The following is a 12,905-nucleotide window of genomic DNA, read 5'->3' as shown; positions in this document are numbered from 1 at the left end:
ACTCGCAAACATGTATACATCGATTCACATTGTTGCTAGCTGACTTGGTCCATAGATTTTGGAAATCTTTATAGAGTTGTTTTTTAACCTCAACTCTAACCATAAACAATGTCCCTGACATCGACTCCAATAACAATAACAACCAATGTTTCAACATTCCTAAAATATCATTTACGAAATACCATTTCTGAATAAATGATTATCATCGATTATCATGAATTCATAAAGTCATAATAATCTTCCGATAGTTTACAATCTAACAATTCAATTCATGGAAGAAAAGTGAATTTGTAGGGATCAGTCAATAATATGCTCTATCTGGTCGAATATATCTTTGCTAATTTATATAAAGAACGAAATTGGAGATAATGCTTAAGTGACTGGCTTCATAACACACGAACAGATACTACAGTACATTCCCTAAAAAGAACAGAATATGCCAGGGAAAAAGATATTATAACAATGAAACAGAAAATACACTAGCCTTTCCGATTAGAAGAGAGGAGATAATCTCCGGGAAAATATCACAAACCACAAACACAGTAATGCACTCTTATAACCAATGTAAAGATGAGGACATCATCATCATCATCATCATCATCATCATCATCATCATCATCATCATCATGCAGTCCGTCAGTCTTGACGATGACTAGTCGAGGCCTCAGTGCTTTATCCTTCGGTGTTGTCATAGTCCTCTTTCTGTGTGAAACATCCGGTCACAGGCACTGCATATGTGGGTGCCGGGGTTATGTCGTCTATAGTGTCTCAGCTCTAAGGCTTCTCCAATCTTTCTATTTCTTTCTTTCCTTTGTGGGGACTATTCCGCCAACCACTCCTTTATTTGGCTTGTTCCTCCCAACTCTCGACATTGATGTTCATTGCCTTCAGGTGCCCCTTTGTTACATCTTTGTAGCGAAGCTTCTGACCTACGACTTTGCGGATTCCATTTTCCAGTTCCCTTAGAAGATCATCTTTGGAATTCGGTTGTCTTTCATTCTGGCAAGGTGCCCGGTCCCTCGTAGTTGCATAGTAGCAAGGGTAGCTTCCACGCTATCTAGGTTTGCTGTCCTGAGAACTTCCGTGTTCGGTATGTAGTCACTCCATTTGATCTTCATGATCCTTCTCATGTGTCTCTGTTTGACAGCTTCCAATCTCCTTATGTGTTAGTGTAGGCTTCTGCTGAGTACAGTAGGGCTGGAAGGACGTAATGTATCGGAGTATAGTATAGACACCACGGTATAAACTCTACAATACCTTCATATAAATTGAGAATTGGACGATAACAGAATAGTTAATTGTAGGTATAGACCATTCCATACCCTTGAAAAAGTTCCAGCAAAAATCTAACAGCCAGTCGTGGATCTCTCCAGAATGTGCTGCTGCCATTGCACACAGAAATCACTTTTTCCATTGCTTCCAAGGTAATACATGTTCTGAGACTAAAGTCGCCTTTAGATCCGCCAGCAACCTCTGTAAAAAAGTAATAAAGAATGCGAGAGTGTTGTATGCTCAGTCCGTCAAGTCAAAAGTAGCTGAGCAGCGGCTAGGGTCCAATCAGTTTTGGCAAATAGCAAACAGAATCCTTAAGAGAAGTGCGTGCTCTATCCCAACTAGTATCAATGGACCTGAGGTAATCTCGGTAGCATCAGGCAAAACCAAACTCTTGGCCAAGATCTTTGCAGCTAATTCTACCCTTTATGACCAAGGCCGCCAACCCCCAGTATTTCCTCGCGTATCTGAAAACACGCTATGCGACATACAACTATCTGTACGTGAGGTTGCTAAGCTAATCAAAAACCTTGATTCCAGTAAAGCAACTGGCCTTGACGGCATTCACATTATAGTGCTAAAAAAAAACTATCATACGATGTTACCACTAATTACCTATAGCCATTTAATATTTTTCATTAATACTATTCGTTGATTTGTTAAATTAGATTTCTATATTTCTTTATTTCAAATAACGTATTTAAAAAAAAAAAAATTTATAATCTGGCCAAATCAACTAAGTTAAATCGTTTCGATTCTCCATTAGTTTCATATTTGGCCATATGCTTTGATTGTTTGCAAAAATATCGGCTACTTCATTCCATCGATTTAAGACCAGTTTGGTTTATATTTTATTTAATAAGGAAATAATGTTTAATATTAAATTTTACTTATTCAATGAGTATTTACTGCGATCTTGGTATCTTATGGTTTCAACTATTTTTTAAAAATCCAAAACGAACGGAATTATCATAATAATAATAATAATTATTATTATTAAGCCAAGATTACACGATAATCGTTAATCTTAATAGGAGAAAAGAAAAGAAAATAAAGGAATAAAAAATATACTGGGATCCCTAACTTTGAATGAAGAATGGGAATGTTCTATTGTTAAAGTGTTTTTTTATTCAATAAGTTTGAGGAACGACTATTTATGTGAAAATTTTCAAACGCCATCATGTTTGAATTTGTACAAATAGTCTTGAAACCATTGTAACTAACAATGAAATACACTTTTTGTTGCTATCAATCCATTCTTTGAAGTCGTGGTTTTTGTAAAACAGTATATATATATATATATATATATATATATATATATATATATATATATATATATATATATATATATTCATAGTATGTTATCGAATTCTGATCTCAGGATCTCCAGATCACCGAAGATGCAATGTAAAAAAAAAATTAATAATTAAACTAAAATACACCTTCTTGGTCGTCCGGCTAGGATCCAAGGAAAGTATCTGTTTAGTTTAAATATGGTATAATCATATCGCGGGTTTACTGTTTGCACTTTGCATTCATACAATAAAATATGTCACATACACCTATAAGGCTATTCAAGATAATCCGTAAGAACCAGATATATTCTGGCAGTACATTAATCGGATTACTTAGATAAATACGTTTACAGTTTTAACAGCAGGGCTAAAGTATATAGTTAGGTCTCCATTCACGCTGAACGCCTACAGAATGCATAGCAGTAATATATTACCGATGTAAGATTTCGCTGTGAACTTTCCACAGGTCTTGCAACTGAACTTATAGGAAGTTTCGGCTTTAAATAAATAAGTAACAGATATCCAGTAGTTATAACTGGTAAATATATAATGTATTTTCAAACCGTATAATCACAGTTTTATCATTAAAATAATTATATTTTCTAATATTTCTTATGTCTGTACGAGATGTTTTAATTACTTGTCATTTAAAATACATGAACAGCCTAAGATTTTCTTTCTGGAATGAAATCTCAAAAAAAAAAAAAAAAAAAAGAAAAGATGAGTGTCCCAAAAACATTTACGTAATACTTGAAAATTTTCCGGTAGTTTATCAGAAAAATAATTTCCATTTATTAAAAATATAGATATATAAAACTTGGTGGAGCGTTCTCGTTATAAGAGCAAGAAGCAAGGGGAAAAAATCCTCTTCAACCATCAAGCGAAGATTAATGAAAGTAGTGAGAGCCCGATGTTAGTTTTAACGATTCCCTTCGGTATATCAGCCATGTTGGCTCTAATTTGGATTAAATCCTTTCCTCTTTTATTTATTCTAAACATCATCATAAAATCGAGAAAAAACCGCACGCTCAGCATCTTGTGCAACATTATATATTCTACTTGAATATATATATATATATATATATATATATATATATATATATATATATATATATATATCACCAAAACTGCATATCCGCATATATATATATATATATATATATATATATATATATATATATATATATATATGCGGATATGCAGTTTTGGTGATATTCTTTTTTGCTCTTTAATTTATTCATGCAACCATTTTTATTGATCATTCATTTGGCTTAAAATCTTGCCGGAGTTTTCCCCACAGAACTCTTATGGATTAATCCGATTTACCAAAATACCGGTGGACGCGCAGGCTCACGTAAAAATCCTTGAATGGTTTCACTGCCATTTCCTTTAATGAAACAAAATTGCATAAACATAAACGTAGGTATAATAATTGTAAAGAAAGGCATAATGACCAGAATCATTATTTGAGTGATATCTTAAATGACACTATGCATAAAAAGACACGGTTTATCACCAGAACCATTATAACTGTAATACTATTAACGTGCCACTCCAAAGTATTGGGAAGTGGGAAAAGAAGAGGAAAATAAAACCAAAAGTAGAAGAAATAAGTTTAATAACAGAACAAAGGCATAGAAAGTTGTTCACTAACGACCACAAAAGGAAGCTGAAATGGTATTTTTAAGCAAGGTGAGCTCGTATTTATATCACAAATCACCGAATAAGAGATCGTTGGTTATATATGATATAGTTAGTTTAAAGCGTGACTGTGATTACTGCGACAGTCTTTACGACAGCTAGAAAGTGGGGGACACTCTTGGGTTGACGACAGTTACGAGTAAAGGAGAGCGTCTAGTTGAGGACAGTTGCTTTTGGTTCAGAGCAGATGTTAAAATGAATTGATCAACAAACTGGCGAACATAGTAACGGTAGACGACTAAGATGCTGGCGTTAGTGTTGAGTCGATGATATCACCCTCCAGAGTGAAACGAATATTTACAAAAAGTATTATGTGCTTTCTTTGGCTCCTTTTGTTTAATTTTTTTTCTTTTTTACTTATGAGCCATTACTACCCCTCGGCAGTTACCACTATTGGTAGGGACGACCACAAAGATTGAATTAGAAGATATCAGCCTGAATAAAAACATAAATCAGTCGTGAAATTAGATAACTCTTACTAAGAGCATAAAGAAGATTAATTGGTTGTATTTGTTTTACGGCATATACACCATTTATGTGCTTCTATATATTAAGTTCTTAATGTTTTCAAATGTTTATTGATGGAGTTTGGTTTGATTTCTGGTTTACGGCATTTCAACACTTTTGGGAACCTTTTATGTCAAATACAATACTTAAAAAAATTCAATCCTTCAATTTTTTTTTTAAAGCCTGATTACATAGGATGAAACCTGGGGCTGTCACTGTGATCCAGAGACTAAATACCAATCAATACATAGCAAGCACTGTGACCCACCATCTCCAAATAAAGCAAGGCTGTAGCCTTCTGCCAGCAAAGTCAGGCGCACACCATTCTGGAACCAGTATAGAGAAGTGATGAGAGATTTCCTGGAAAAATGTACCACAATTACAAGAGCCTAGTATTTTTATTATTATTATTTTTTCACTTTTAATGGTATTAAGAAAAGCTATCGAGATGAAGAAGCGGAGTAAGATCAGCAAAGACATCCCCCCTCTGCAAGGTACTTCTCCAGTGACAACGCGCATATCGCCATATCGAAATACCGGACGTGTTGTTACGAGATCACTTGTAATTCTCCTACTCTCTTAAACTTGCTCCCTTTGATTTCCACTTCTTTCCAATCATGCATTTATTTTTGAAAAGAAAACGTTTTCAGAATTATAGAACCTTAATATCCGAAGTAACATTCTTGTTAGAGAAGCAACCTCGGGTGTTCTACAAAAACGGTTTAGTGAGCTGCATTAAACGATGAACTAAATGCATATATCTATTTATGCAATTGTGTATACGTGTATGTGGGTACATGTGTGTGTGTGTATGTGTGTATGTATGCATGTATATGTACATCTACTTCTTACTGGAGATTTATATCTCCAAGTATATGTATATATGTAGGTTTGTGTGTGTGTGTATATATATATATATATATATATGCGTATACGTGTCTACGTATATATGTGAGTATGTATATGTGTATAGGACTTGTGTGTATGTGCGTGCGTGTCTGCATATAGATGCGGGTATTTCTGCATATACATTGTTTATATATATGTGTATGTGCGTATGTGCCTGTATATGGATGTGTAGCAATGTACATATGTACGTGCGCGTGCGTTAGCGTATGTGTTAATCCTTAACTGCCTAAACTCACTGTCAACTGAAATGAACAAGTCAACTTATAGCGACTATGAAAATCTTAAATGGAACCTTGTACTTGTCAAACACATGTCACCATAAAAAAACCTTTCTCTCTCTCTTCCCCTCTCTTTCTCTCTCTCTCCCTCTCTCTCATCTACTTCATATATATGGCTGAACCTCCCACTCTCTATATCCATATATCTCCACCCATGCCTACCTGAATCTGCTACCCCACACACAATACAATCTAATGTGTTTTAACCATCAAAACTGAAATATTGTCGATACCCGTCTCCCTGCCCCTTATTATCTCCTACCCCCTCTTTTTTTCTCGTTCTTCTTCTAAAACACTTCTTCGAAATACTAACAACCATTTCTGCAAAGTCTGGCGAGGCTGTTGGATCGTAAACATTGCTCGTAAAGAATTGCTCCCTCAGTGATCGGGCGATACAATTTTTTAGATAAACAGTGAAGTGAGATAATTACACAAGCATAGTAGAAAGGTATATAATTTAGAAAAAAAAATGTTTGAGGAACTCACGAAGGCAATCAAAAGGCATTTGTGAAAGCAACGTTAATAAAGTTGAGACAGTGGCCGAAATAGAAGACAAGGCATCTAATTATCCCACGGTCTTGTAAGCTCTCCTCTTTCCTGTGCTACTGGGATTGTGCTGCTGAGCCACGAGCCTGCCCATTCCATGATACTACCCTCCTTTCTCTTCCTCTATCTTTTGCGCATCCCCCCCCCTCTTACTGTTCCCGTGCATTATTGTTTTAACAGGTCCTGTTGATCTCTTTACATATCCATACCACTGTAATCTGCGCCGTTTGACAGTAGTTTAGAGACTTCCACAGATTTCCACAAACTTACTTTATGCGGTTGGTTATTCCTCATTTGTATAGTGGCCTTTGAAAGAAATACTATTATTTCCCGGCAGCATCTCATCTCAACTGCTTGTATCATATTTTCAGTCACTGGTGTTCTGATCCACGATTCACAAGTTTACAGGAACATTCGTTTTTATAAATAAGCGCCTGAGTTTGATATTTGTTTCGTGTAATATATTCATATATTTCTATATTAGGTTCAGTTTTGTGAGGGCTACAGTGGGTTGGCTAATTCTGGAAATATCTCAGGTTTAGACCATTTATCTAAACATTTGTCCCAAGATATGTAAAGCTGTTTTCAACTGTCAGTTTCTTAACCATTCAACTTAGTGTCTGCAGTGATGTCATTATTTATACATTAAGAGTTCATTTCCGGATTTTTCGGAGTCAGTGTGACTTTTGCGACATTTCACGACAGCTAGGAACAATTTACGGACAGTCTAAACTTTTGCTACAGTTGAGAACAGTTTCCAATTGGCGGCGGTGGACGTCAGTTGTAGCCAGTAGACGACAGTTATTTGCTAAGAGGTTCCCAAGAGATATTAGAAAGATGAGAGTCGAAGCCGGACAAGAGTAGATAGAGCCAGGTAAAAAAATCGCTGGGGACTAGAGCGCCCAAGCGACGGACAAGGTTTGAGATTTTTTTCCTACACTATGTGACAGTATATGACACAGCGCACACACATACTTATACGCACACACACACACACACACACACACACACACACACACACACACACACACACACACACACACACACACACACACACACACACACAGAGTTATACCAAGTACTCGTCCTGTGTGGATTTCTCGTAGCACGATTCAAAAGTGATCATTGGGTCACAAGCGTATTATTATATAAATGATAATAATGTTAGTGATAATTAGGATAATATTAAATTAACAAAAAGGTTCTCGCGAAAATATTTTTTTCGATTTAAAATATGTTTTCAAATATGTTTTCGCTATTATCCTTTTACATTTGATATTATTTTTAAGAGCATTTTTCACTTTATTTAATCGTATAAATTATAATCGTTGTACAAAATTATGTCTTTTTTTCAGTACGTTGAATACAAGATGGTAAAACAAAAAGCAAATCGCACAAATCCCTTTTTTTCAATTGAAGCTTAGGCAGAAAAGCTACTGAAACAGCTCACGATATCGACGAAGCATTATGCCTAAGAACAGCTAATTAATGTATAGCAACGTGGTGGTTAAAGACATTTCGGCGATGTTAGCTTTGAAGATAATGAGCGTAGTGATCGGCCATCGGATCTTGACAACGGCTAATTAAGATTCGTAGTGAGTCAACTCTCACACAACAATCCGAGAAATTGCTTCTGAATTAGACGTAATCTATACGGCGAATTCCAACCACTTGAGAGAGGTTGAAAAACAAAAAAAAAAATCTTTATAAATGGGTATCCTATAAATTGAACGACAACCAAAAGTAACGCCGTTATGAAGTGTTGTCTTCCCTTTTTTATGTAACAAGAACAACCTGTTTCTCGACCGGGTTATGACTTGAGATGAAAAGTTGGTTCTTTACAACAGGCGACGCTCAGCTCAGTGGTTAGTCGCCGAAGAAGCCCCATGACACTTCCTGAAGCCAGAGTTGCACCAAACGAAGGCTATGCTGACTGTTTAATGATCTGCGATCGATATCATCAATTACAGATTTTGAATGCAATCGAAGCCATTACGGCAAATAAGTAGTGTTACCAAATGGATGAAATGCATCAGAACTTTCGACAACAGAAAATACCAAATTATCCTCCACGACAATGCCCGAGAGCGCGTTTCTAAACTGAACCAACAGAAGTTGAACGAATTGGACTCCGAAAGTCGGTTTTACCCGCCATAATTCCCAGATCACTCACATACCGACTACCATTTTTCAAGCATCTCGAAAACTTCTTGCGTATAAAATGCTTCAAAAACCTAGACGATGTCTAAAACGTTATATGTGACTTCATGGCTATTAGAAGCAAGATTTTTTACTTACTGACATTTATACACATAGTTTGCATTGGTAAAAGTGTGTTAATTCTGACGGTGCTCATCCGATGAATAAATTGTTGCTTGACCCGAGATATGTTTATCTGAATTAAAAAGTTAAAAAGAAAAACGAAAAAGACTTGATTCCCATTGATTTATTGAGAATTAGTGTTCTGACACATATCGTATGTATCATGTTATTTGTGTAGCAAGAATATAAGTTTTTTTTTTAATTTATACGCTGCATGATAGGTTCGAAGTTTTTGTAAAACGGGTAAGTTTTTTTTAGTCTTATTTTATAATTTTTCTAAGGATTCTGAAAGAAAAATATGTTATCTACCCAGGCGTAGCAACGATGGCATATCATAAAATATAATCTTTCCTGCCTGTTTTATTTCTTTAAATTTCTATTTGAATTTGCAACATTTTTTTTTTCAAGGGCGCGGAGTGATTGTAGCATAGCTATCTTTCATCAGGCGAGTATTAGCTACTAAAGTATTGAAAAGCCATCAGCGTTTTAAAGAATGGAAGAGAGAAAAAAATAAAATGAGAAAATTACCTGCACATGGGCACCAGACGCCTTCCGATTACCAACGCCTTCCTTCGTTCCCGCTAATACTTGTTGTTGCCACTTGTAAAGCGCTTATTGTGTGAAACTCGTCATGCAAGAAACAGATCCACAAAAGGAATGGCTTGAACGAGAGATATTTTTCCATGAATATTTCGGATACACAAGCGGGTTAATCATTTCTTTTGCGGTTTCTTTTTTTAAAAGATTAAATTTTTGTGAAGAGATTTGATTCGTATTGTCCCCGTGTGTGCGGAATGTCCATAGGAATATTTCAGCCATTGTGTACTGAGGATTTTGCGAGAGATTTTATGAAAATAAATTAAATTAGGAAAATGCGAAGCAAATACACAAAGAACCAGGAATTAAAAAGGGAAATAATAAGACGTAGAAGTGAAAAAAGTATGACAATATATATATATATATATATATATATATATATATATATATATATATATATATATATATATATATAAATAAATTTAGTTGTTAAATTTAAATTCTGAAAATGAAAATATAGACACATATATTCGAGTTGAGAATGTATCGCTTGACAAAAGGAATATATAGAAAGGGTTATATTAATTTCCTAAATCCATGGATTTTCAATAATGGCCCATATCATCAGAGGAAATGAAATGCGGTTAGCAAAATGTTCAGCTGTGAAAAGGCAGTTATTTTGCTTTTCAGCACAAATATTGAAAATAGTTTTTTGGTTGCGAATGAGAGTTATATGAAAATAATTATTGGAAGAGGGAATTTCATACAACCTGCTCTATTCTTAAATATTGAGCTTTTCCTTTTTGGCTAGGATCACCCTGAAAGTGTTATCTCTAGTAATATCTATCGAATTTTAATGTGTCTTATATATATATATATATATATATATATATATATATATATATATATATATATATATATATATATATAAAGTAAGATGATTGATAATTTGTAATTAAAATTAAAAATTAAAAATCGGTTTCATAAGGAAGAACAAAATCAATAAATTGTACGATCGTTTCGGAAACGATGTTTTTATTGAGCCTTGGGCAATAATTTTATTATATAGTTTTTTAAAACAAACTCTCCTCATCAGCAAAAATATTGGGTGTTTTTTTCTAAAGACACCAAAAATAAACCTAGAATTTTGTAAGTAAGGCAGATGTATCTTTTACTGGTTCGCATTTTAATACAATGAATGCCCACGGGTCCTACAATCTTGTTTCAGAGGAAGCATTTTGAGACAGTCTATGTTGTATTTTCCTTGCAGATAGTTAAAGACTTGGATGCCATTTCCTCTCACTCGACGGAAAGATCAGTTGCTTCAGTCGATCCTCGTAGGATAGTCCGTCATTAAGTTTTGAAATTTTGAAGGGAATCATCTATGTACTCCTACATATAGCACCTGCTATTTTTGAATGATCACCAATCTTGAACTGACCAAACTCAACGTTGCTTAATTTCCGTCATCTTACGAGAAATACTGAGCCAACGTGATTATGCCGCGTCATGATTAAACAGGAAGGAGCATAAACGGACAGAGATAAAGAAAATAGGAGAATGGAGTGAAACACGGTAGAGGAGATAAAAATGGAGGAGAAATAAATGAGAAAAATAAAAATAGAGAGATCGATGTTAATGCGAAGGAGAAAAAAAGTTTATAAAATCGATAAAATCGAACAATCGAACGAAAGGAAGAAATGAAAAAAAGAATCAGGGAACCTGAAAGCACAGTATGAAATTTTAATACGGGGAGATAGAATAGAGGAGAGTCCTATTTAGCGCAATTATTTGTTAAGAATTTATAACTAAAACATAGATTTAATCTCCTTCTTTTTCGGGAAAATCATCAACTACCTGTCTCACGCAATCAACGAAATTATCTTGGATTGCGTTACCCACGAAGAAGCAATCGATGTATTGGACGCTACATACATAACACCCCCAAATAAGATATTTTCTAGATACTTACTTGCGACTGGCCGACAAGAATCAGGCGAAACATTGGACCATTTCTTTAAGCGCCCCTGACACTGGGCAAAGATTGCAACTTCTGCCCAATGACGGCATTAGAATCCCAAGAACAACATATTTTAGACGCCTTCATTAACGGCTTACGTAATGCTTAGGTAAAACAACGTATTTCTTAAGAATAACACCCTTACACTTAGAACAGCTTATAAACAAGCCTATACCTTCGAATATGCTATACAGCAGTTTAGTTCTTATTTACAGCTAGACACAGTGGACGCCGTGTTAAAGCCACCTGTTTCTACTGCCCTCCCTCATGACGATAGTCCGACGAAGCTTTAAGAACAATCGCCACTTCCGCTTTAACCCCCCCCTATTTGTGCTGCTTATCTAAACACGTACGAGTTTCATTCCCTGCTAGAGATACTCGTTGTCGAAAATGTGGAAAACTTGGTCATTTTTCAAAATATGCAAGTCTTCTAAAACCCGATACGAAACCACTCGTCAAAATACATCTGCAACTTTAGCCCCCTCTCCAGAATGTCCTTCAAAACTATTGTAAAAGTGAAATCTTTGCTCGATACCGGCAGCTCACAAAATTTTATCAAAGAAAGTTTGATAAAAAGCAACAAAGTGTATTTTGTCCCCGCCCCTATCAGAGTAACAATGGCAAACGCGTCATTGTCTGCACAAGTAAGTGGTTATTGTTTGGTGGAGTTACTATTTAATGACGTTTCCTATAAAACCACTAAATTACATGTAATGAAAAACCTTTGTTGTGAAATAATACTGGGACACGATTTTTGTAGCAACACTCACAGATTGAAATTCTGTTTGGTGGTTCAATGCCCGCATTTAAAAATTTTGAATTGGCGACAGCAAACATCCAATACCCTCACTTTTCGAAAACCTAACTAAAATCTGCAAATACATAGCAGTGAGAAGCAGATGTTTTTCTTATAATAATAAAAAAAAATTATTGACTCTGAAATAAAAAGATTATTCGAGGAGGACATAATTGAGCCTAACAAATCACTCTGGAAATGGTCATGTAGTTATAACCACTTCTGAAATCCGTAAAAGGGAATAGTCATAGATTACTTCCAAACTATAGAATGATTTACTCTTTTGGACGCCTTGCAACTACCCAGGATAGATGAAATGATAGGCGAAATAGCCAAATATCGTATGTTTAGCACTCTGGACGCGTACCACCAGATCGCCATTAGATGTAGAGACAAGCTGTACACAGATTTTGAGGCGAACGGTCGACTATATCAATTTCACAGGATTCCTTTTGACGTTCCGAATGGGATAGTCAGCTTCCACAAGATAATCGACCAAATCATAATGGATGAGAAACTGAAAGGTACATTTGCGTACATTGACATCGACACAGTATGTGACCATAATAAAAAGGAACACTGCGAAAATCTGAGAGGGTTCCTTCCTGCCGTCGACAAATCCAACATTAGCATAAACAAGAAAAAATGATAATTTGGACTGGACAAAATAAACCTACTAGTGTATACCATAAGCAAAGGTTTTATAACACCGGACGCAGATC

Source organism: Euprymna scolopes, chromosome 10 (genome assembly GCF_053919585.1).
Source record: "Euprymna scolopes isolate OS-2025 chromosome 10, ASM5391958v1, whole genome shotgun sequence".
Classification (NCBI taxonomy): Eukaryota; Metazoa; Mollusca; class Cephalopoda; order Sepiida; family Sepiolidae; genus Euprymna; species Euprymna scolopes.
The sequence above is the reverse complement of the archived record's forward strand: the minus strand, read 5'-3'. Positions refer to the sequence as shown.